This window comes from Arachis ipaensis, chromosome B08 (genome assembly GCF_000816755.2).
Source record: "Arachis ipaensis cultivar K30076 chromosome B08, Araip1.1, whole genome shotgun sequence".
Classification (NCBI taxonomy): domain Eukaryota; kingdom Viridiplantae; phylum Streptophyta; class Magnoliopsida; order Fabales; family Fabaceae; genus Arachis; species Arachis ipaensis.
This window is the reverse complement of record NC_029792.2, coordinates 49,791,228-49,800,628: the sequence shown is the minus strand read 5'-3', so window position 1 is coordinate 49,800,628 and position 9,401 is coordinate 49,791,228. Positions and strand designations below refer to the sequence as shown.

The window sequence follows — 9,401 nt, the reverse complement described above, 5'->3', positions numbered from 1 at the left end:
ACTAATTAAATAGATTCGGAGATAGTTTTATTTTGAATCAATTAATATTCTTAAGTAATTTTATTATAATGGAATATTTTGTATAATTTTAGTAATTAAAAAATAAGAAAGAATTGTATAATTTAATTTAAGTAACTTTTATTCTGAAAAGGTTACGATTTATTTTATTGATTTGATGTTATTTTATAAATTAATCAATTGAGAGTAATTAAATTAGTTTACTAATATTTGGAGTTAATTCAATTAATATTCTTGTGTAAATTTTTATAGTTGGTTATTTTATATATTTTGAAAATTGTATAATTTAATTTAAATAATTTCTATTATGGATAAATTATGGTTTATTTTATTAGTTTGAGCTCCTAGAGATTAATTCATTAGGAATGATTAAATGGATTTTTGTAAATACTTTAAGTTTAAGTCAATTAATATTTATGTACAACTTTTATTTTAACTAGTTATTTTATATAAATTGAAATTAAAGTTATAACGGAAACATAATGAAAGGTCATATAATTTGATTTAGGTAATTGATATTTCGAGTTTAACCGTATTTTATAAAATGTGATTAGTATGCTTGTTTTATAATTTAAATTAGAAATAATTATTTGAGCTCGTTAATAGATTGATAGATAAAATCTTATGCGTTTTGAAAGTAATCTTTATAGTATTATATTTGAATCTTAAATTGTTATTCTATCTCAGGTATTTTATAAAAGTTATGTTACTTGTATATATATTTTTCCTAGTTTTATGTTTCTTATTTTATACGTACCGTTATTATCTAACACGTATACTCGCTGACCAATCACGCACCGACACATGTACTTCACACTCGTTTATGAGTTATTGGGCCACGCTTATTGTTTCCTCACCACTCATTTACGGTTAAACTCCTACCACATTACGCAATACATATCACAGAAGGAAAAAAAGGGGGAACAGAGAAGAAGCAAAGGGAAATGAAAAACTGAGGAAAGGGAGAAGAGGGATCAGGGAAGCACCACGAAGAACAGAGAGACGTGCGCGATCGAGGGAGAAGGTAGCGTTGCCACCATGCCTCATCATCGTCGCTGAAGCTCTCCTTGCCACTATCAACGCCATTTAGGGCAGAAGAGAAGAGGAAGAATGACAGAGAAAAGAGATTGGAGCTGCTACAGGAACGGCGGTTCCTGCTTCTAACCTCTGCTCTTTTGATTTCTGGAGCTACCGTGGGTGGAGCTTGTCATCAAAGGAAGCAAGCTGCCGCCACCAACTCTTAATTAAGCCAGTATCCTCCTCTTTGTTCTGATTCCAATTTTCCCATTTTTGAAACTGTAACACTCTCACCCTTACTCTGATTATACTTTGTTTCTCTTCCATGTACTTGTTTTAATCATGGTTGCCTATATCTTTGTTGCTCAGCCCTTTTTTGGCTCCTATTCCCTGCTACAATTAGGTCGAGTGTTGAAGCTGGTGCTGCCATGGGACGGTTGAAGCTGTTACTGATTCTGAATTTGCTATCTGGGTACTGGTCTTATCTTCTCCTTAGGGTTGATCTATTTACACATTTTGTTTTGTCACTGCTGTGGTTGCCATGTTCTGGTTTTAATTCTATCTTAGTTCTTGCTTTGTCTTGAATCCCTAGAGCTGAAATTACTTTTGATTCCTATCCAATTTGAATCCTCTATTTTACTGCAACCATGGTCAGTGCTGCGAAGGCTAATGTTGTTGCTGTTCCGGTTGTGGTTGCGTGAGAGTTACCGCTGCTGCCCTGAAACTAGAAGAGAAGAGAGTTGTTACGTTAAAGTATGCGATTGCGACATCGAGGTAGGGGGTTTAAAACGATTTCAATTTAAGAATGCCTACAAGGTTTATTGAATAACTGCAAATAGATTTAATAGATGTGAGTAATTGATTGATTATGTGAATATTGAATCGTGGCTGAAATTGTGATTGGAATGGTTGAGATTGTGATTTGGAATTGTTGATTGGTGATATTGATTGATTATGTAGATTGGGAATAGTTTGATGACTTATTGTTGAGAATTACTAAATTTTAATGGGTTATGTTGGATTTGTTGCTGTTGAGCTATTATTTAGTATATTGTAATGTTAATGAGCTTGGTTGGTGGTTGATTTGGAATTGGTTTTGAGGGGTATTGAAGAATTGGATTTTGAACACTAAATGGTTTGCTGAAAATCAGGTTCTCTTGAAATTAAACGGCAACTTTGAAAGTGAATCAGTGACTCTACAATGACTGAAATGATAAGAATTTAAGTGTTAATGATATTATATTAAGTGTAATTGTGAAAACTCAATTTTGAAGGTTTCGTATCAACTAAAGAATTAGTTATGATTTTTCAAAGTTGAATTCTAAAATCTGATTTTCTGCATAATTTCTAAACTGAGTCAGCAACTTTGAAAAGCTATAACTAATTCTGTAATTATCGGAATTGCGTGGAACCAAGTCCGGATTAAACATAAGGATAAAAGGAACTAAAATGGTGAATTTGAGACTTTTTCATTAAGTTTATGATTTATGGTGAATTTTTGAATTAGGGATGTCAAATCTGGTTTTTCTGCAGAACGTTTAACACAGCAGCAACTTGTTTCCTCTATTAAAATTTCTGCAGCTTGAATTTTGAATTGAAACAAATTTTAAATGAAACTTTGGTCTTAATACTTTAATTTCATAAAAATTTAGAATTGTTAGAGTTGTGGTTTTAAAGATATGAATTTTTAAATTAAGATGTATTATGCAGTAAAAGTCAGGTTTTGTTTTCTAAGTCAGTAACTTTGAGACTTTATAATTTTTAATTCTGGAATGATATTAAAATGCAACCAATTGGAGGTGAAATTTGAGTATGTTTAGTACTTATGATTCAAATTTCAGGGTTTTCCATGTTTTAATAAGTGAGTTATGGGACTTGGAAGAGGTTGTGTTTAATGATTTGTAAAACAGAATTCTGCAGAAAATTACCTAACTTCCAAGCTACGTAACTCCTTCATTAAAATTGGTATGACCCTGGAACTAATTGAGAAAGAAATTTGGGTAAGTTAAGTTTAACCACATTAATTTTGAAGGTGTTTGGATTTAATTTGGATTTTATATGAAATTTCAAATGTTGTATGCTGCTGCTGTCTTCTGGTTTTAAAATACTGCAGAGCAGTCACGGTTTTTTTTATATTCCCGAAGCTAGAGTCAGCAAAAAATTATGATTTTTGATTTAATATAAAGCTTAATCCGAGACGGTCGCATGGATATAAATTTTGCGTGATTCCGAATTCATTTGATATTTTAAAAACAAATTGGAAATCAGGCTGCCAGGTTGGGTTGACAATTATTTTGGATATGGAATTTAAGAAATAGATTTTCTATACTATTATCAAATATTTTTGAGAATATATATTGTTGTGGCAACTGCTGAAAGAGGCTGATGAAATGTTGAGAAAGAAGGAATCCATAAGGGTGGCTAAGTCCTATTTTTAAAGGAGATTATGTCCAAATTTTTATAAAAGTAAAAGGACTTAATCAAAATGAATACTTGAGACTTGTTTAACGATAATAACTTTACTGATTCTTTTGAGAAAATATATTTGGTTTATAAAATTGCTAGCAAGGACATGGGTTTTGTCCCGCTTGCATATTTACAATTACAAAAGAGTAAAGAGATAAAGAGAAAAAGAGTAATATAGATACAGATGAAAGAGTATTCAGAGAAAAGTAAAGAGATACAGAGAACAGAACAACTAGAGTAGAGTAAAGAGATGCAGAGAAAAGAGAAACCAGAGCAAAGTAAAGAGATATTTGTATATATATATATATATATATATATATTAGTTGCTTGAAAGACAACTTTAAGCGTAGAATCTCATAATTACCTTCATAAAACACTTAGGGAGTGATAATAACATGTTATTGAGGCAAAGATAAAAGAAAGATAAAAAGTTGAAGAAAAGATAAAAGTCGAAGAAAAGTCTATAAAGTTTTAATGACAGAAAAACAGACAGAGACTAGTGAACGAACTAGGGCAACTTAGCTAGTACTTGAGTTGCGACTAGGGTTAGGTATTATATGAAAAGTTAAACTGTTTTAGTATAGACTTAATGAACCTATACTTGGGACAAGCTAACTATTCATACCGAAATTTACATAAGCTTTAAATATATACGTTAGGCAGAAAAATCAGAGCAGAATAGAGAAATACGAAGAACAGAGTAATCAGAGTAGAGTAAAGAGATAAAGAGAAGAAGGGTAACATAGATATAAAGGAATGAGTAATCAGAGAAAAGTAAAGAGATACAGAGAACAGAGTAACCAAAGCAGAGTAAAGAGATACAAAGAAAAGAGAAACCAGAACAGAGTAAAGAGATATAAAGAGAAGAGTAATATAATAAAGAGATATTTATATATATATATATATTAGTTGCTTGATGCAACCCAGAGCTATATTTATATTTATATTAGTTGCTTGACGCAACCCAGAGCTATATTTAATACATATTGGTTGCTTGATGCAACCTAGAGTTTCTGTAGGGATACTAAGTTACCTACAGCCATTTTCTGATTCCCCAAAGTAGAGCAGAGTTTCCTACATTAAGCAGTGGCCGTCTCGAATGAGCGGCTATTACTATCCTTTAGGAACGGAAAATCGTATTTGGGAAATCGGGATTACTCGTGACCGGATAAATGTCGGGATTGTGGGTAGCCAACCGACATATGAGCTCATGGCCTGTACTAGGACTAGACATTCATCATATGCATCTATGTGACATTGTTTGGGTGTGTATATTGTAATTGGTTTGCCTATGTGAATAATTCTGTTTAACTGCTAATTGCTATACTTGATGTAATTGCTCTTACTTGTGTTTGAATCTCTTTACTTGTGTTTGTATCTGATTGGCTGGGTTGTAGTGAATTGGGTGTTGATTGAATTGCTTGGGCCTAAGGCCGTGATTGGTTTGTGTTTGAGGTTTAGTAAAGTATGAAAGATTAAGCTGGTTCAGCATAGACTTAATGAACCTATGCTTGGAACAAATTAGTCATTCATACAGTCTAGGAAAACTTTTAAGAAGTATATAAAGAAAAATATGAGTTTAGGATTTTGGATAATTAATTGATGCTTCTAAAGAAGGTTTTAGATTTTGGAATGTTGAGCCATTGGTTTTCAAAAGAAGTTTATATAAGGCGAGCGATGAATACTGCGACTGAAAGTAGTTTTCTTTTCAATGTCTCTAAATGAAATTAACTATTTACGCTTTATTCTTTACTTTCATGGCATTCTCTACCTCTACTGAGAACATGTGGTTTGGTTCTCACCCCCAAATTTTCCACCCTTTCAGTGACACAGGTTTGAAGATGCAATATGAAGCTGCAAGTGATTAGTAGGCTTTCTTTATGGTTTTAATTGCTTTCATAGAGTCCCCTCGCTCTTGTCCTTTGAGGTTTTATTTTAACAGAGGAGTAGGTGTTGTATTTGGGTTTATATGACTTCTTATGTATAAAAATTGCTATTAATAATACTTATGTGATTGTTATTATTATTTGCAATGTTTATCCTTGATACATGTCTTTAATGAATAAAAACAAAAATTTCTGGAATTTTCTTAAAATTGAAACGCGAACTCGATACAAAGGCTCGATAATTAAGTAGTTAATACTAGATAAGGTTACGTAATGTTCTTTCTAGTGGAAATACCCTGACTTAAGCAAGGTATTTTGCTGGAAGGGATGTTACAATATGGTATTAGAGCAGTCCTTCCTGTAGAGCCTTGGGAGTGGACTGACTATGCTTCATTTGCATACTCTGAGTGTCTGTCATGCTTTATGGTGCACGAATTATGAATCACACTTTTCACAACTCGTACCACTGACCAGCAAGTGCACTGGGTCAGAAATACTTGCATTAATTCATCAGGACACAGCAGAGCTCCTCACCCCCAACAATGGAGTCTAGAGACTCATGCTGTCAGAGATTACAAAGTTCAGATCTAAAAATTTCATGAGATGCAAAATAAGTCTCTAAAAGTTGTTTAAATACTAAACTAGTAGCCTAGGTTTACAAAAAATGAGTAGACTATGATGGGTGATGCAGAGATCCACTTCTGGGGCCCACATGGTGTGTGCTGGGTCTGAGATTTAAGCAAGTCACGTGCAGAGGCCATTTGTGGAGTTGAACGCCAGTTTTTGTGCCAGTTTGGGCGTTCAACTCTAGCTTTTGATCCTTTTTTGGCGCTGGACGCCAGAATTGGGCGAGAACTGGCGTTGAACGCCAGTTTACGTCATCTATCCTTGTGCAAAGTATGGACTATTATATATTGCTGGAAATCCCTGGATGTCGACTTTCCAATGGGACTTGTAGCTTTTTGCCTCTTGAATTGTTTTGGCATCTCACTTTATCCATTGAAGCTCAGAGTGATTGGCATCTATAGGAACTCAGAATTCAGATAGTGTTATTGATTCTCTTAGTTCATTGTGATGATTCTTGAACACAGCTTCTTTATGAGTCTTGGCCGAGGCCCTAAGCACTTTGTTTTCCAGTATTACCACCGGATACATAGATGCCACAGACACATAACTGGGTGAACCTTTTCAGATTGTGACTCAGCTTTGCTAAAGTCCCCAATTAGAGGTGTCCAGAGTTCTTAAGCACACTCTTCTTTTTGCATGGACCTTGACTTTAACCGCTCAGTCTCAAGTTTTCACTTGACACCTTCACGCCACAAGCACATGGTTAGGGACAGCTTGGTTTAGCCGCTTAGGCCAGGATTTTATTCCCTTAGGCCCTCCTATCCACTGATGCTCAAAGCCTTGGGATCCTTTTTATTACCCTTGCCTTTTGGTTTTAAGGGCTATTGGCTTTTTGCTCTTGCCTTTTGGTTTTAAGAGCTTTGGCTTTTTCTACTTGCTTTCTCTTTTTCTTTCTCTATATATATATTTTTTTTTTCTGCAAGCTTTGTTCTTTGCTGCTTTTTCTTGCTTCAAGAATCATTTTTATGATTTTTCAGATTATCAATAACCTGTCTCATGTTCATCATTCTTTCAAGAGCCAACATATTTAACAGTCTTAAACAACAAATTCAAAAGACATATGCACTGTTCAAGCATTCATTCAGAAGACAGAAAGCATTGCCACCACATTTAACTAATTAGAATTTCTCTTATTAAAACTCGAAATTTTATTGTCTCTTATTCAAAAGATCTACTATTTTATTCATGTTTGCTGATGATGAGAAAAAATAAACTATAGCTTAATTGGAGATAAAATCAAAATAGATACTAATTACTACTATATGACTTCTAAGGTAAACTTCTATAAAGACACTATCACAGAGTTAAGGCAGAAATTGGAAATTAACAACCTTTATTCTGGGAGAACGGGGGTTCCTCTGATCCTTGGGGTGCTTGGTCCTACAAGAGAAGACTTTTGGCGCTTCAATTCCCTTAAGTCACGCCCCTGCTCCTCTTGTTCTTTAAGCATATAGGTCAGCATTTGACTGTGTTCCTTCTGTTATTTTATTATTTGCTCCATAGCTTCCCGTATCTTGGTAACGGACGTCTCAAGATACTCCCAGTATTTAGATTGAGGGATCTCTGGTAGGAATTCCTGTGCTCTCTTCTTGATGGGATCCTCCTGTGCTTGTTGTTTTTCCATTGATGCTTTGGTGATTGGCTTTTCAATTAGGATATACTCAGTTATTCCCATCCTTACTCCAGCGTCCTTGCAGAGTAGAGAAATCACGCTTGGATAAGCCAACCTGGCCTCTTTAGAATTTTTATTAGCAATTTTGTAGAGTTCAGTTGAAATCAGCTGATGAACCTCCACTTCCTTTCCCATCATGATGCAATGGATCATCACTTAAGATATGGATTAGTTGAAAAGATTTTTGAGTGAAAAAGATAGATTTGTTTTCAGAAAAGATTTGAAAAGAGTTTGGATTGAATTTGGAAAGAGGGATTTTTAGAAATTAAGGATTTTAGAAATCAGGGTTCTTAACATGTTCATGTAAAAATCATGCATTGAAACATAAAATTTGAAATTAAAATGGAAATACGTGTGGAAAATGAATTTGGCTCCTCCCTGCTGTCCTGGCGTTTGAACGCCCAAACACTGCCTGTTTTGGGCGTTCAGCGCCCAAATGCTGCTCTCCTGGGCGTTCAACGCCCCAGCTGCTGCCATTACTGGCGTTCAACACCCAGTGGGTGCCCCTTTCTGGCGTTGAACGCCCAGATTGCTACCATTACTGGCGTTCAACGCCCAGTGGATGCCCATTTTGGGCGTTGAACGCCCAAAATATACTTTTACTGGCATTTTCTTGCCAGTGAGCTCTTTTTCTCTGTTTTGTGTGCCGAGGTCTTCTGTAAATGATTATTTACCTTGTTGTCAATGAACTCTATATAAACAAATAAAAATAAAAATAGAAATAGGGCAAAATGCTTAGAGGATTGTTGCCCCATGGATGGGTTGCCTCCCAGCAAGCGCTTCTTTATTGTTTTTAGCTGGACCTTGCTGAGCTCTTAATCCAGCTTCAGCCTTGAGCATTCTTGCTCAATGTTGCCTTCAAGATAATGCTTGATTCTCTGTCCATTGACAATGAACTTCTTATCAGAAACAATATCTTGAAGCTCCACATAACCATATGGTGATACACTTGTAATCACGTATGGTCCCCCCCACCGGGATTTTAGTTTCCCGGGGAATAGCCTGAGTCTAGAGTTAAACAACAGGACCTTCTGTCCTGGTTCAAAGATTCTAGATGACAGCTTTCTGTCATGCCATTTTTTTGATTTTTCTTTATAAAGCTTGGCATTTTCGAAAGCTGTGAATCTGAATTCCTCTAGCTCATTTAGCTGGAGCAATCGTTTTTCACCTGCTAATTTGGCATCAAAGTTTAGGAATCTAGTTGCCCAGTAGGCTTTATGTTCCAGTTCCACGGGCAGGTGACATGCCTTACCATAAACGAGTTGGTATAGAGATGTCCCTATGGGGGTTTTGAATGCTGTCCTGTAAGCCCACAGAGCATCATCCAAGCTTCGTGCCCAATCCTTTCTACGGGTATTTACTGTCCGTTCCAGGATTCTCTTTAATTCTCTGTTAGAGACTTCAGCTTGCCCATTGGTTTGTGGATGATACGGAGTGGCCACCTTGTGGCGAATTCCATACCGAACCATGGCAGTGTAAAGCTGTTTATTGCAGAAGTGAGTGCCCCCATCACTGATTAACACTCTAGGGACACCAAACCTGCTAAAGATATGTTTCTGGAGGAACTTCAGCACTGTTTTAGTATCATTGGTGGGTGTGGTGATAGCCTCAACCCATTTTGATACATAGTCAACTGCCACCAGAATATAAGTGTTTGAGTATGATGGTGGGAAAGGTCCCATGAAATCAATTCCCCATACGTCAAACAACTCAAT

General features: G+C 35.5%; 1 long non-coding RNA gene across 1 annotated transcript; it reads left to right on the top strand.

Moving 5' to 3' along the window:
- On the top strand, positions 907–5,549 carry LOC107612001. Its single transcript, XR_001613562.2, has 4 exons — positions 907–1,316; positions 1,405–1,507; positions 1,691–1,809; positions 5,327–5,549. It is a non-coding gene; the product is annotated as an uncharacterized LOC107612001 (long non-coding RNA).